The following is a 13,847-nucleotide window of genomic DNA, read 5'->3' on the forward strand; positions in this document are numbered from 1 at the left end:
ACGGCCCACGTCCTACTTCGCTGGGAAAGCCAGGGCTGCTAACAGCACAGAGGAGGTTTTAGTCGGTATGGGGTGTCCGCTAACGCGGACACTCGAGTCCGACATATTACGCCCCGTTCCGGGGCGTAAATACGTAACGGTATTTCCTCCTCCCCAAAAAAAAAAAAAAAGCCGTAAAGCAGTAATGTGTAAACATTATTGTTGTTGTTTCGGTTTGCAGGGCGCCTTATATCTCAAGGTGAGGAGAGGAATAGGCTAGATTATGGGTACCACAACGGCGCCTATTTCTGCCGTGAAGCAGTAATGTGTAAGCATTACTGTGTTTCGGTCTGAGGGGCGCCGTAGCTAGTGAAATTACTGGGCAAATGAGACTTAACATCTTATGTCTGAAGGTGACGAGCGCAGTTGTAGTGCCGCACAGAATTTTTGGGGTTTTTCAAGAATCCTGAGCGGCACTGCATTGTAATGAGCAGGGCGCATCAATTACCATCAAACTGAACGTCCTGCTTGTCTCATCCCTTATTTTCATAAAAAAAAAGGAATTAGGTGCCGCTTAGAATTTTTGGGTTTTACAAGAATCCTAGCGTCCCTACAAAAAAAACTGCAAATAATGTGTTTATTGACGACATCATATTCGAAACCGTTAAAATTATCAGTGTTTCTCTACTATATTAAGCATGTTTTAAACATATAAACCACTTGAATCACTCTATCTACTAAAAATACCGCATCAAAATACATTCCCGACAGCGGGAAGCGACTTTGTATTATCCATGTAGTGAAGATCTATAATGTATCACTGTTTATTGACCCCAATTAATAAAATAAAATAATATTATTGTGACATCAAATATCTCGAATATACTAAACTTCAAGGTTTTTGTTAGGGATGTCACGAGTTATGATTTTTCTGAATACAGATTGTCCGACCATGCTATTGGTCAAATTATACAAATAACTCGTAATAATGTAATCCAGAAAAAACCGGACTTTTTTGCGGCATAAACGGCCGTATCTTTATAAGAAAGGTCTTGACAGACGGACAGACGGGTGGACGGACTACTACGTGATCCTTTAAGGGTTCCGTTTTATCATTTTGAAGTGACTTATTTCGTATTTCTAGACCTATACATAGCTTTAACCAAATTATCACAACACTCGTGTTTCGATTCCAAGCAAAAAAAAACAAAATGGCTGCTATTTATTATGGCAGGGGAACAAAATAGGGATGATTTGTCGATAAAATTTACCATATTTTATACCGATACCACTGATCAGAGACATTGTAGGTAACAGCTGAAATTTAATTTGATGATAGTGCATTTTCAATGGCATTGCATTTTTTGTTAAAGTATAACCCAGCTTGTTTAAAAATAGTGGCCGGTGAACTTTGTTATTACAACAAGTCAACGATACATCAAATCCAGTATTCTTTTACGCGTGAACCCCGTCGCACAGCGAATTTGTTGACTAATAATGGCGGATCTATTGTGACTATCGTATCTCATTTATTACTGTCAAAATAATATAAAAACTTTGTCAACCTTTGACCACAAATTATCAACGTATGAAAAAGGTGATTCTAAAGTCACAGAAAATCTTGTTGGCCCATCTTTGCTTATATTATATTATATTCAGTGATAATATTTCTGTACTCAGATTAATAAATCATTGTGTATTTGACAATTTTTAATAGTTTAACTCCGAATGTAGCAGTCACAAACGAAGAAGTATGGAGAAGATTTTAAATGATGCTATTAAAAATAGGAAATAAGGGTGGTTAGTGTACACTTTTAATGAACAATCAATTGGGCATTGGCTGCCAAAGAGTGAGTGGAAACAATGATGAATCATTATTTCATACGGAAGACGTCCACTGCTGGACAAAATATCCTCCTCCTAAGATCGCTATGCCGATCGGTCCTGAGCTGCCCTCATCCAACCTGTTCCGATGATCTTGACCAGATCGTCAGCCCATCTTGGGACCTACTAACACTGCATCTTCCGGTACATGGTCGCCATTCGAGGACTTTACTGCCCCACCGGCCATCTTTCCGTCGAGCTATGTGCCCTGGCCACTGCGACTTCAGTTATACAACCATCTGGGCTATAAACTATGGAATGACGAATCAGGAAGACTGACAAAGAGATGGAGGAAAACGTTTGAAAAGCATTGCGGACTGGTGGAAAAAGCTTAGAATATGGGCATTTAAATGGTCGCTACGTCCTCTTTGACATTATGGAAAATCAGTAAAGTGATTTGCCCGACTACACAAAATATAATTATATTTTTTATTATATTTACATTACAAATCTATTTCGAGCGTTTTCGCAACGTTTAACGCGCCAGTCTTGCAAGACCTTTATATTTAATAAGATGATGACAATGAATATATCAGATATTATGTTTTTATGGTTATTCGCTTTGATAATTTAATTTATTGCAGTGTTTTCCGTCTGTTAACGATATTCTGGTGGTATATCTGAGAATATGTTATTGCCAACCATTTTGAATATAATTATAATTTTTCTTTGTCTAAATAAATCACGAATTCATGAGTTCAAATAATAGAAAGATAAAGAAGATGTAAATATTACGTAATAATAGGCAGAATTGCCTAAGTAAAAATTGAAATTTAGTTTAGTATAAAACGTGCAGTGATTTCACATAGGTTTGAAATAGTAATAATTACAATATGGCGAAAGGCGACGTAGTATAATCCGGCTAAGTTTGAAAGTTGCTAAAAACGCAGTAGATTTCGGATATCTCCGTTTTTTACAAGACTATAGCCGTCATCTGTCAATCGGTCAATGACAGCACGTTTCATACAATCGAGTGAATTGCTTTTTTCTTAGAGAGTTTCGCTAGGCTTTGGAAAGATAGCCTACGGTAGTTATGAATATCTATACATGTATATAATAATTGAAGTGTGTGCTCGTATCTAATGTTAACAACAGAAACTATTCTTTAAATAATCTTCTTGATTTTGTCTTTCTGTCTTCTTACGGCCGTTAAAAATTTTGACAGCCCTAGGATTATATTTTATTTATGAACAATTAGGTACAATTCAAATTCAAATATTTTTATTCCAAAATAGGATGTGACATCTTTTCAATCTTTTCTGGGATCTTGTTGTAAAGGTATATTTAGCGCTTAAGAATCGTCACTCTTAATATTTCTTTAAAATTACTGAATTTATTCTTACTATTCTTTACCATATGTTCGGAAAAAGAAGAGCTCGCGAGAAGAATATACAAAAAACTCAACGGCCACTCTTTTCAATAAATAGAGTATTTTACAATGGATGTAATATACATAATAAATTTGTTTGTAAGGTGCTGCATCTAATATATCTTATATCTTTAAACGAGCAATTCTTGTGTGTATATATATATATATATATATATATATATATATATATATATATATATATATATATATATATATAAAATCTGAATCTCGGAAACGGCTCCAACGATTTTCATAAAATTAAGTATGCAGGGGATTTCGGGGGTGATAAGTCGATCTAGCTAGGTTTCAATTTAAAAAAATGGTTTTATCCATGTTTGAATGAGAAACAGCTACAATAACATTAGAATACAAAGGTAAATTTCGCCACTATATACAAGACTATTATAGCTCAGATGGGACATTGGTTGATCCGGAAAGCAGAAGACCCCGGTTCGAATCCAGATGTCCTATTAGTTTTGTTTTTGTTCAAGTTTTGTAGATTCTTAAAAATCCGAGCAAGGCTCGGTCGTCCGGATATTGAATAGTGGTTAGAGCACCGGCACGGAACGCCGGAGGTCGAGTCCCGCATCGTTCATAAAATTTTGTTTATCAAATTTTATTTGTGTATTAATCCTAGAAGTGAGGGTTATCATTTTAAAAACATAACATATTATATGAATAGTGTTAGTTAAAAGCGTTTTAAATACCAAATATTTCATAAAAAATGATAAAGAATAAACTGTACAATTATTTGTACAGTTTATTCTTTATCATTTTTTAGAGGTTATCCTCTATTAGATGTATCAACCTAATGGATTTTTATATGTTTGTTTAAGTATTTCGTACTAAATATATCGTTTGCTGCCACGCATATATATACCGACTATATATAATTTTGAGGCTATATAGTATGTGTTAAAGAGTGTCAACAATAGAATCTAATATATGAAATTCTCATGTCGCGGTGTTTGTAGTGAAACTCCTTCGAAACGGCTTGATCGATTCTCATGAAATTTTGAGTGCATATTGGGTAGTTCTGAGAATCGGACAACATCTATTCTTCATCCCCCTAAATGTTAAGGGTGGTCTACGCCATTTTTTTTTTGACATTTTTTTAAATTTGTTTGATTATGCGTCAGCATTAAAAAATACATACAACTTCAAATTTTGTATCGCGATTTTAATATCGGCAATACAAAGTTCGCTGGGTTAGCTAGTAATAATATAATTTTGATTATATATCTTTTTGCTTGTTCGGGAAAATTTATCAGAGTGAATTTTTACGATGCGCGCGCACACCGTCACGCAAATTCGACACCCTGACGTCAGCTGGTCAACTAGACCATTTGTACCATACTTCAGGTCCCATAAGCATCTGTAACTCATTATATGTCTACTGAACCACAACCAATCAACGAGAATTAAATAATTTTCAATATAGAATCAACCAGAATTTCTTAAGATTTTTTTTTTAATTTAACTTGTAAATTCAAAAAATCAAATTGATTCCTTAGAATTATTTATGATGTCAGTTCAAACACTACCACCACTTCCGAAACAAATGGCGCTCTGAGAGAGAAGAAACGGCACAAGAAACTCTCCCAGCATTCTTGTTTTGCGCTCTTTTTAATGAAATATACAATATTGTACTGTCATTGCTATTGCTATAAAATAATCATAATCTAGTCCCAGGCTGTCGGATCACTTAGATATTCAGCTGTGGAGTTTTGGATTTACGACACAGCCATTATTTAATAAAACATTTATATTTATTTATAGATAATGCCTGAACAGCGACTTTGGTTTTATTATAAAAGTGTATACATATATTTTAAGTATCTAATAGAATAATATGTCAAAATAAAAACTAAAAAAGTAGATATTATGGATTCGTCGAAACGTTTGAAAGTTTATTTAAAATGACTTGCAATAGAGGCAATTACTTTCTTGCCACTAAATAAAACTCAAGTTACGACCATTTTATAGACCAGTGAGTGGACTTGCCTACTGAGCTAGAGGACCCGGGTTCGAATCCCGGTAACAAACATTTATATGATGAATATGGATGTGTGTTTCCGAGTCACAGGTATTTATGTATATTTGAGTTTATATATCGTATTAATAATAATAATAATTTATTTCAAACATACATCCATAATATTAATTACACTATTAAATATATAATTGTTTTACACGCATAGAACATACAGGTGATGCCTGTTTTTGTTGAGTTTGGAGCAAGATAACTTGTGTTAAAGTCTGTCATATTTTTGTTTTCGAAATGCTTGTAAATGGTAGAACATGTTTCTTTAAAATTCGGAAGTGTCATTTGCAACCTATGTGAACATTTTTTTTTTTTTGGTTTGTTTATCGTATAGTAGTTAATGTGTGAAAGCATTGCAAACATAAAAATCTCGCAGCCGCGTTTATTATTATTTTATTAGCTTAGATGTGTCATTCATTCATGGATTTAATCACTCTGGTCATTAGTATTTTTTTTTAAATTTATCAATGTATGTGGACAAGTCCATTAAGCCAAGTGAAATAAATATAATTTGTTCTTTGGAAATAGGGATCACATCACATAAATTGGGCTTTAAAATACCATATAATAGAAAAGTCAGTTAATATAAGATATTTACTTAAAATAAACAGTTATAAACAAATATGTATATATATATATAATATTACTTTTATAATAAATATTATTGCTATATTAAAAAATGAAAAAGAATTTTAATATTTTTTTTTAATTACAAAGGTAAATAGATCACTAGGTATTTCATAATTGAAAAGTGGTAATAGGAAATATATAATTTGAAAATTTCTTTATAGGTAGTTACTTAATAATTATATTTTTTTAATATATAAATATATTTTATAAGAAAATTTCTCGTATATTAACATTTAAAAATATTAACATTTCATTTAGTACGAATTAAATTACGTAAAAAATATAATGATTTCAACAATTATTGAAATAGCAACTTTCATATTTTGAGTTAAACCTTCTTACAAACGACCTATAGACTAAAATATTGTCATGAACTTTAAACTTTATAAATTTACGTCTCTCGTATGCGCAACAGCCTCCGATCTCATAAGATCTCAACCGTCCCACTGCCCTAAATCCCCCCCCCTCTCTTGTGAAAGCCAAATTAGCAAAAACCAATAATGACATAATACAATAAAACCTACCTCAATAGTTCGTGTTGAAATAAATAATAATACACAACACTATCACATCCCTCGAACTGGCACTAGAAAAAAAAAAAAACTGTCACTTTCAAAATGCGCGGGAATTCGAAGATATCGCGGTTAACTTTTTTTCGCACTCGAGCAACTACGAGTTTCAACGCGTTATGCCATAGCGGGCTGTATTGCCCGACTGCAACGGCGAATGGCAATCACTAACTGATTCACGATGTAAGAATATTTTTGTTTTATTGTGAATATTGTCATCGGAAAATCTATTTGACGTGGAAATTGTTGTTTATATGTTCTTAATGGATGTGTTTGATGTATGCGGCGCAATTTGTTTTAATGACGAACTTTGGTATTGTTAATGAAACTTGTTTTGAGATGGTTTTGTGACATTGTTGCGACAGCAAATGCTTTGATGGTTGATGATTACAAATATTAAAACCAGGAACCGCACGCTGATCAAGATCAAAATTAAATTTACCATTCACTGCGGTTTTTCTTGTAGATTCCATTGACCCTCTGCCATTTTTTCATATTCACTAACATTTACTACACAATCGTACCACAGCTAATAATTGAGAACGGGTTCTTTTTTGGCGTTTTAGCTTTTATTCTAGGATTTCAAATGACGAATTATTATGGTATTACACGGACGAGTAAAAAAAGAAGGACTCCGCACCGTAATATTAGCAAGTGAAGCAACTTTATGCTAGTGTGTGTGCGGTTACGGGGGATGCTAGGTTCACAATTTTTCCTCTCTTAAATAATCATATATGGCCACAAATACTTATAAAGTATCGTTTTTACACTTTTTCACAACGCATGACGGCATTTTTAAAATATTTTATTGAGACGCAAACTGATCTGTCACAGACGATGGCAAATCTCATAATGGCGACCGATCGGCTTGTATTAGTGTCAGTGTGTGCGTGGGGCTATGTATTTACACGACTATGTTTTGGTGCTTCACTGTTATGTAAAGTGACACGAATTCCTTTTTTTTTTACTCGTCTGTGTGGTATAAGTGCCCTGACTATTGCAATAAGCCCATCTCGGCCAGTACAGGTACTTTTTTTTTAATGGAAACTCCCCAGAACAGTTTTATGGTACCATTAAATGTTTTTTTTATACTAATTATTGGATAATTATTTTTCATGTCAACGAGACAGAGATGAAACGGCGCAAAAGACATTTGCAGTAATAATTTTTAGAAAAATACTTTCAAGTTTCTACATGTAAATATGGCTGTATTATCTTAATAGCTATATCTTATCGCCCGTAAAATATTTATTATTAAGAAGTTCCGGTGGCCTTTAAATGCAGTCTCCTTCACCAATTTGGCAGTCCGCATCGCCAAATAATACATTTTGTATGCAAATGCTTAATTTGTTGTTGATAATACTAAAATCAAATCCAATCAAATCAAAATCACTTTTAAAATTTGAAAACAAAATTTTATGAACTCTCGTGTTCCGTGCGTATTCTCTCCCAACTGAGCTAACCGTTCGAGTGACGTATCGTCATAATTTTTTTTATGGTTTGTTCAACTCTCAGGTGTGGCTTCATCTACAGGATCTACTTTACAGTTGATAACCTGCTCAACCCCAATATTTGCATATTAGGAAATTGACTTGAGATGTCGCTCTTGTCTCTAATCTAAACAATTTACAATTTGTTATTATTTTTAAAGTGATAACCCCCACTTCTGGGATTAATACACAAATAAAGTATCAAAACAAAATTTTATGAACGTTGCGGGACTCGAACCCACAACATCTCGCGTTCCGTGCGAGTGCTCTCCCAACTGAGCTGACCGTTCGAGTAACGTATCGTCATAAAATCTTGTATGGTTTGTTCAACTCTCAGGTTGTGGCCTCATCTACAACATCTACTTTATAGTTCATATATATTTGTGTATTAATCCCAGAAGTGAGGGTAATCACTTTAAAAAGATAACAAATTGTCAAAATTTATTCATGTAGATTAAGGAAATGATACTTATGATTTTGATATATAAGAGGAGGCATAAGGCTCACGGGATGGGCCAAAGGCCCATGGACATTTATACTAAATTACTATTTACTCGCTGGTGCTCAGTAAGTCACCATATTTAAGAGGATTCAAATAAATCAAACCAAAAATTCTATTTAGTTTCATAATATAGATGAGAACCTGGCACTGAGCAATCGGGCGCAAGTTATATGTTGATGTAGTTTTTGTTTATTTAATTTTTTTTTAGATTTTGTTTTTTTTTTTTTCAATTAATGCTGATTTAGTGTGTTGTCTATTGAAATCTCTATAAAATGACGTAAATTTTATTATAAAGCAATTATCTAATATGAAACATAAGAGTTGCGGCTTCAGAACAATCCCTTATACTTGTCCTGAAAACCATAAATATATCATTTCAAACTTTCTCTGCTCCTTATGCACAACCGTGATGTGCGCCATCTGGCGAACTGTCAAAATAAAAAACTCTCTTATTGGCCGCGTGCGTAACTGCATCGTCGCTCGTAAAGAATATAGAAAACTCAGGTCTAAGATCGATCAATCACCCGGAATATGTGTGCTCCTGTGACTTAGGTAATCTTAAATAAATCTTACATATGCACCAAACCTTACAAGTGTTCATGTACCATCAATAAGACATAAGAAATAAAAATTGTCACATTCATAAATTGTTTTCATCATGAAAATACTGTTGAAATTTGAAAATCTTGCTTCAATCTTGTTTCTCATATTATGTACGTCATAGAACTAAATTTTTGTTCGAAGTTTGAAAGAGTATAACACCCATTCAATGTCACTTAGAGTCCTTTTGTTTATGTCAATTCTAGTGCTATTCTATTTAGGTATCTATGGATACAAACAAGAAACATTTTTTGGTATAAAATAACTTGCTTGTGTCACAAACGGACCTTCACGTTTAGACCATACTCCAGCATCAGAGGCCGGTAACTCTTGACATGTTGTTTTAGGATTGTTTGTTGGATGCAATTACTAACTGTGTAATAATGATAATAATATAGTAATCACGACCATCATATTCACGAAGCATCCTTACACTAACAATTAGTTCAAAGTTCTAGAGGTTGATGCATCCAATATACGATAGTTTATATTTATACTTTTAATTCTTTATTATTTTTTAATGAAATAATTTATATTCTTTAAACACGACTTAATATTGGATACAGCACATTGGATACTTACAAACTAATTTGTTATGTATATTACAGCTATTGTAAAATAATCTATTTGACAGAAAAGAGTGGCTATTGTGTCTTATATCTTGATATCTTGTATGCTCTTCTCACGAGCTCAACTTTTTACAAACTATATATACTAAAAATGGTAAATTCAGCAATGTAAAAGAATTATTTGTAGTGACGATCCAAAAGCGCTTTGTTTTAGCCTATTTAAATTGGTTTATTTGACTTTGACTAGGGTTCTGTACACCAAAAGAAAAAAACCGGAACCCTTACAATCCTGTACTTACTTTGTTGACCATCTGTCCATCCATCCGTGAAAAATCAAACTTCTAAGTTAAAGTAAAAAAAATATTTAGGCTTTTTATGCTACATTAAACAACTTATATATATATTTCGACCTTCTCAAGGGAATCTATATTTATACGGTAATTTCTGTTGACCTAGAGATAAAAAACTTTGCAAGTAATACTGTGTTATACTATAAGTATATGAAAACGTCTGTAACCATTAGGTTATTTGTAATTAAATCATAAAAAATTGTAATTTTACTAGCTTCTTTATTAGCTTCACCTGTATATGTATGCTTGTTTGTAACCGACTCATTTGGACGAGATTTTGACCCACTAAACTGCCAGATTTCGTTCAAACTTCGTAGATTCCGAGATTTCATTTTGAAAAATAATGTTTTTGTTAATTTATGTAATTTTCATCTATCTATAGGAACTGATGGGAATTTTAAATTTCAACCATAAGCTTTAAATGATTTATCGAATTCTTGGAAATTTTCCAATACCAAAGAGAATTCTTTTGCTTTTTAGCGTGTTTTTTAGATTTTTTTTAACTATTATATAATATTAATAGCAGTTGCCCGCGACTTCGTCTGCGTATAATTTCTGATTTTGTATGAGATTATTTTCCTGCCGAAAGGGCAACCAAACCTATCGACAAAAGTCCTACCGCTAGTAAAAACCGCACTTCATAGTTCATACCTATAGGGGCGCAATTATAATAAAGCTAGAAAAAAGAATACAGAGCTGACGGTTCTATTTTCAAACTTCCCTGTAAACAAAATTTCAATAACATATTGTTATAACCCTTCCACGTACGTACAACTGGTCGTGAAAGAAACAATTTCTGAGATGTATAACGGCTGTTTTCAAAGTTTGATTCTGACTATATAATAATAATATTATCCAATACCCTTTAGTACCTTTGACAGAAATTGTTGCTATGTTTAAATTGCAATTGCTAATCCGATGGTATGGAAAAAAAATTACAGTCGTATTTTTTTTCTTCCCTGTAAACAACATTTCTAGTTCTTCTTTCGGGTTGAAGAATAACTACACAATCTGGTGAACTATCTCTGGAGCACTCCACATGCAACTGGCCATGAGAGTAACAATTATTTCTAAGATCTATACCACAGTAGATATATGTACCAGTACTGAAACTCCAGTTGGAGCTACATGAAATTATCGACTTTTTTATCATGGGTGTTGTTTTCATGATTCTCGAGGGTGTTGAAGCCGACAATGCTGGATTTAAAAGAAACGAAGACTGAAATAAAATTGTGTGTTCACCGATACTTCCGAAAATCCCAAAAATAATACCAATATCCGGTTAGAAAAATAACCTGACAACCCTATTGCTTCAATGCGCGTACGCACATATAGGTAAGTATTTCATCAACCAGGCTTAGTTTTCGTACTGATACATATGTCTTCTGTGTCTATACCGGTTTAGTTCAAAGTTTGGCCCTGTGCTTAATTAATTGTCATCACGTAGAATACAGTGTCTAAAGAAACATATTTCATTTGAACAGCGGGAAGTTTTTCTAGCAAAAAATTATTAATACTGTTGGGTGAGTCGTTCCTTCGTGAAAGAATAGCTCTTTCTCTCAGTCTTCGGCGCAATTTTCTCCAGTTTGAATGAATTGGGGTAGATCTTGTCCGTTAATATAGTCAGATCTCTCATAACATCTCCAAGATTACTGGTAATGTTTATTTTACCTCACTCTATGACTAGCAACAAATTGGAGAACTCCTTCGCCTTTGAATCATGTTGAAGATACACCCATATTTACTTTTAAGGACAAAATATTAACTTTAGGCCTTAGAACTGATGGCTTAAGTCAACCTTCGCTTCATCTGCACGTGTCCCTCGTGAGACATAGGCAACGTCTATCTGAAGTCACCAGACAATAGTACCGTGACTCCGTTCATAAGTGGATTACAATTACTTATATCATGGAGAGTCCTATTTAGAGCTTCAATGCCTTTCTTATGGGCAATAGTACTCTCAATTATTTTGGCACTTGTGCCGTGACAACCTGTTGAGGTCCACAGTGGAGTTTCAGAAAAATTCAGGTTCAAAGGTAATTTGAAAGCAGAGTGAGCGAATCTTGCCTACATCAAGCTAAATAGCTGCAATTTCCAAGGAAGCAATATCAATGGCAATATTTCTCCCTCTTCTAAATGACGCAGTATAACAAATTTTTATGTCATAACTTTAGCATCGAAAGGCGGTAGGTGTCAAAGGTATTTTAATTATATAGGTACCGTTACAAAAAATACCAGTACGTAGTATTTCATAAGTCTTGCAACCAACATTTCAAGCCCAATTTCACCTCCTTAGGATTTAGTGTGTATTTGTGAAATTCAATTGTGATTTATTCAACAATGTTTGTGACAAAGAAATCGCCGGGATCCAAATAGACAAATTTTCGACGAAATCCCACTGACCTTGCAGTATGGCAAAAGCTGTCTTGCTATGAGTGTCAGAATATACAATAAACTGCCCATTCATTTAAAATTATTAAATAAAAGACTTTCTAAGAAAAAACCTAAACACTGGTTAAATCAGCGATTATTTTATACGACTAATGAATTTCTGAATGCGAGTAATGTGATGACATGAAATTTGAAACTTTTTACTAACAATTAATTAAACAATATTTATTAATTATTTTATTATTATGATAGTCTGTAAATTTTTTTATTTTTTGATTAGCTTTTATGATTATGTTTATTAAAATTTTGTTGCTCCTGATGCAGATATATTTCATCATCTAATTTTGTTATGTGTTTAATAACTTATACCATTTACTGAATTAAAGTCAAAGTCAAAAAATCTTTAGTCACTGTAAAACTTTATAAGTTATTTAGTGCAAGTCATGATGAAGTACAAAAGTTACAATAGCATTCAAATGAGTATAACAATATTCATTAAAAATATTTAGAACATTAATCCAACTATCTTTATCACTCAAATAATCTTTCATATTATAGCGATAATAGGCCTTAGATGTTAATTTATTTTTTACGATACATTTAAATTTTTTAATAGGTGACATTTTAATTTCATTTGGGAGTTTATTATAAAATACAACACCTTTATGTTTGTTTCAAGTATTGACACTGTGTACATCACTATTCTTTTTAAATTGGCTAATATTTTTATGGGCGTATAGGAGGTTCTCCTATATGTACTGGCAGTGTAAATTAATTTGCATGCCTAGTTAAACCTGGCGAAACATGTAACACTAAGATTGTGCCATCATAACATACCATGTTGTTTACGCAAATAAAGAATTTGATTGATTGATAATTGGTTTTCGTAAAATATTTTCTTAGCTGATTAGTAGCCCTAAAAAGACCTCCACCTTCTAAACTTCAAGTTAACAATAGTTAACAATAATTAAAACTTTCCCATACAAAATTTCATCCGCTATTTAACCACCCTTAAGGGGACCTTTACCAAAATAACGTAAAGACACAGATTTTCATTATTTATAGCGAGGAACCTAAATTACGATTTTTACGTCGTTAACTTCAAAAACACACGAGTTTTTTATAACCTTCCAACCCCCATTTCACCTCGTTTGGGGTGGGGGATTTGCATTTCAAACTGTTGTTGATATACTGATGAATATTTCTGAAATCTTTATAAGTAATTAGTAACTTAAAAAAGTAAGCGTTACTTCCATCAGACACGGACTAGTAAAAAAATAAGGACTCCGTGTCACCTTACATAACAGTGTAGCATCGAAACAAGCCGATTAACGTGTAAATACATAGCCCCACGCACACACTTACACAAATACAGGCCGATAGGCGGCCATTATGAGAATTGTCATCGTCTGTGACAGTTCAGTTTGCGTCTCAATAAAATATTTAAAAAATGCCGTCGTGCGTTGTGAA

At 33.1% G+C, this 13,847-nt stretch overlaps 1 protein-coding gene across 1 annotated transcript in view; it reads right to left on the reverse strand.

Moving 5' to 3' along the window:
* The window catches only part of LOC126980181 (scavenger receptor class B member 1), a 169,494-nt gene extending 162,862 nt beyond the window's left edge, over nucleotides 1-6,632 (reverse strand). Inside the window, exon 1 of the mRNA XM_050829787.1 lies at nucleotides 6,431-6,632. The gene's annotated coding sequence lies outside the window, so the exon portion shown is untranslated. The remainder of the gene's footprint in view (nucleotides 1-6,430) is intronic.
* Nucleotides 6,633-13,847: the final 7,215 nt, after the last annotated feature.

The sequence above is a fragment of the Leptidea sinapis genome, chromosome 5 (genome assembly GCF_905404315.1).
Source record: "Leptidea sinapis chromosome 5, ilLepSina1.1, whole genome shotgun sequence".
Taxonomy (NCBI): Eukaryota; Metazoa; Arthropoda; class Insecta; order Lepidoptera; family Pieridae; genus Leptidea; species Leptidea sinapis.